This window comes from Microtus oregoni, unplaced genomic scaffold, assembly GCF_018167655.1.
Source record: "Microtus oregoni isolate MIOR12 unplaced genomic scaffold, Mior012 000019F_ref0000042, whole genome shotgun sequence".
Lineage (NCBI taxonomy): Eukaryota > Metazoa > Chordata > Mammalia > Rodentia > Cricetidae > Microtus > Microtus oregoni.
In genome coordinates, this window is record NW_024543078.1 from 14,159,332 (window position 1) to 14,162,766 (window position 3,435).

At 43.4% G+C, this 3,435-nt stretch overlaps 1 pseudogene; it reads left to right on the top strand.

The window, feature by feature from the left end:
* Nucleotides 1-219: 219 nt before the first annotated feature.
* On the top strand, nucleotides 220-638 carry LOC121459622 (annotated as a pseudogene).
* Nucleotides 639-3,435: the final 2,797 nt, after the last annotated feature.

The following is a 3,435-nucleotide window of genomic DNA, read 5'->3' on the forward strand; positions in this document are numbered from 1 at the left end:
ATCTTTCATGGTGCGCGAATGGGGTAGATCTGACATCTGACTTACAGACAAGGCAACACTTCTTTGGGACTTCTGTGTTTAAGAAAATAAACAGTGTGTATCAAATACTCGAATTCGCATAAAAGCAAATTTCCAGCAACTTAATATCATTCTTTAGCACTGAAATTGTTTCTTCCTCGGCGCTACCTGTGAGGTGGCTGCCATCTCCTTTGCGGCATCATGGCTGCCCTGTGGCCTCTGGTGAAACCCAAGATTGACAAAAAGCGGACCAAAAAGTTCATGCAGCACCAGTCAGACCGATATGTCAAAATTAAGCGAAACTGACAACAGGGTGAGGAGAAGATTCAAGGGCTAGATCCTGATGCCCAACACTGGTTACAGGAGCAACAAGAAAACCAAGGACATGTTCCCAGCGGTTTCCGGAACTTTCTGGTCCACAGCGTCAAGGAGCCAGAAGTGCTGCTGATGTGCACAAATCTCACTGTGCTGAGATTGCTCACAATGTTTCCTCCAAGAACCGAAAGGCCATCGTAGAAAGAACAGCACAGCCGGCCATCAGACTCACCAGTCCCAACGCCAGGCTATGTAGCGAAGAAAAAGAGATTGCTTGCATGCATGTTTTATTTGTCTTTAAATAAAACGACAAAAACTGCCCTCTGGGTATTTTCTGCCAAAGGGGGGAAAAAAGAAATTGTTTCTTAAATTATATATCCCTGTCAATCTTAATCAGATGGCTTAGTATTAATGAGCTATCCTGGTCACATGGTAAATGGTTTTTGGATTGTTTACTCATTTTCAGCAGTCAAAATAAATGTAATTGGAAACAGCTGTTCTCACATCCGTTCTGACAACCTTCCACTTCCCCACTTCCAGCTCCGAAAGAGACCTGGTCTCAGGCTGCGAGATGTAGCCCAGGGTGGAGTACCTGCCTGCGAGACCCTGGATTCCATCGCTGGCACTGGGGAAAAGAGAAATAACACCTGAACTAACACCTCTCTCTCTCTCTCTCTCTCTCTCTCTCTCTCTCTCTCTCTCTCCTTTCATATCTGTGTGGTTTTCTTTCCAGATTGCAGTTATGTTGTTAGAAGACAAAAAAAAAAAAAAAAGAAAATAATTATTTCAAACATGGTACCACAGTTTTACAGAAGGACATTTGCTGTGTCTTCCCTCACTATAGATTAGTTAGCTTCATTTGGTTGTTTAACATATACGAAAGATTCCAGGATTCTTTGGTATGATTAAAATGTGTAGGAGAGAAATGAAGTTCTTTTCTGCATTTTAATCTTGTCTTCAAGCTATACTTAAACTTTCATTTTCAAAACAGCTTAATAATATTATTTGTTGTTAGGAAGACATTAAGTTTTCCTAGACTTTAGTAACTCTTGTGAACAAAAAAACAGATTAATTCTGTTATAAAATTAACTTCTCTTAATAATAAACTCAATTAGATTTAAAAATCTAGAAGCTAGTATTTAAAAATATTGACTTAATGTAAAGGCAAATACCTATTTTAAATTTTTGTTAGTGGGTTTAAACAGCAAACATTTAGTGTCTCATGCATTCGAGGGTAGGGGATTAGGAACAGTTTAGTTGTGTGGCAAGGGTCAGGGTCTCTCCTGAGGTGTAGTCAAAACATTTCACGATTGCAGTCATTTGAAGGTGTGGTACACTCCTCTGAAGCTGGTGCTAGCTGTTGGGAGACCTTGGGCTCCTTGCCGTGTGTCTCTCTCCATGGGTCAGTTTTGACATCCTTATGTAGAGCATCTGGCTTCTCTGTACGGCACTCAAGTGTGCAAAGCAGGAGTGACAATGCTTTTCTTTGATCTACCCTTGGAAGTGACGCATTATCACTGTGAATGAATTCTGTGCCATACAGCTCAATCTTATGTGAAACAGAAGTTTCTAATGTTAGAAATTGAGTTCAGAGGTTTACACATGTTAGGCAAACACTATGCCAGGGGGCCACATCCCTGGTCTCTTTTATAGCTTTTCCTTTTCTTTGGTAGTTAAAAAGCAATACTGGATCTGCAAGCATGCTTGGTGCCATGTGGCTCAGGAGGGTGAGACCCCCACAGGGTAGCCTGGATCCTCACGGTCCCACTGTCTGGGCTGCTTAAAGGCATCGCTGCCCTCCTGGTGCCATTATGAAGACCAAGTATGTGGTAGGGAAATGGGAGAGGAATAGAGGCAGAATGGTTCATGTGCTGTGGCTAGAAGCGGAGCTGAAGAGGCAAGGGCAGTGAGGAATGGGCTGATGATGTGGTCTGCTTACCACCCAGGACTACGTTGACATTCTACCCTGACTGCTGCCCCGGCCATGTCTGGGCCCATGGTCCCACTACAGCCAGGGTCTGTGTTGACATCCATGACCCAAGTTGCCACCAAGGCCATGGGGATGCCTGGGTCTAGGCCATCATCTGTGGTCATTTGGGTGTCCAAGGGCTGTGCTGCCATCAGAGTCAGGTTGATTTGAATGGTCTGTGCTCTCACAGAGGACATGATCATATCTGGGCCTGAGTTGTTGCTGGGGGCCATGTCTGGATCTGTGACTACACGGTAGCCAGGATCTATGTCGATGTTCATGGCTTCAGTAACCACTGAAGGCCATGTGAAGTTCCAGGGTCTGGTCAGACATCTGAGTCTGGGTTGGTGTTTGAGGACCTTACTGCTACTGGGGCTATGCTAATCTGGATAGCTTGTGCTGTCACTGGGTCCATGGTGACATCAGTGTGGGGTCACAGCCAGGGTCTAGGTTGATATCCCTGGTTCGTGCTACTACCAAAGGCCATGCAAACACCCAGTATCAATGGCCGTTTCCTTTCCCAACTGTCTGGTCCCAAATAATCAGCTCAGTAGTTGAATATGAATTATCAATGCTCGGTCAATAGCTCAGTCTTGTTACTAACTCGATCTTAAATTTTAAGCTAACCCATATTTATTTATGCTCTGCCACATGGTGGTACCTTTATTAGCAAAGCACATTCATCTCTTGTTCCCTCTGCATCTGGCTGGAGACTCTTCTGACTCCACTCTCTTCCCAGCATTCTCAGTTTGACTCTCCCACCTAACCTTTTCTGTTCAGTTGTTGACCAGGCATCTTGTTTATTAAACCACAGCAACAAATCTTCACAGTGTACAATGGGATTATTCCACAGCATTTCCCATTTTTTGTCTAATTAAAAAGAAAGCTTTAACTTTGAAAGAAAACTATGTACAACAGAAATAGTTATCAAGGTACTATTATCAATCATGAACATAGCTGGTCTCTTTGCTTCTGTCTGGTGTTTGTGGTATGGAAATGTCTGGTGTCTCTTACACCTGTTTAAGGTATTGGCAGAACAGAGGGCAAAGTTAAATTGAGGAAAAAAAATTAGAACCAGGGAGTTGAGGGGTGTTTATCTGACTTCTCTAAGGTGGATCCTTCAATTCAGCTCC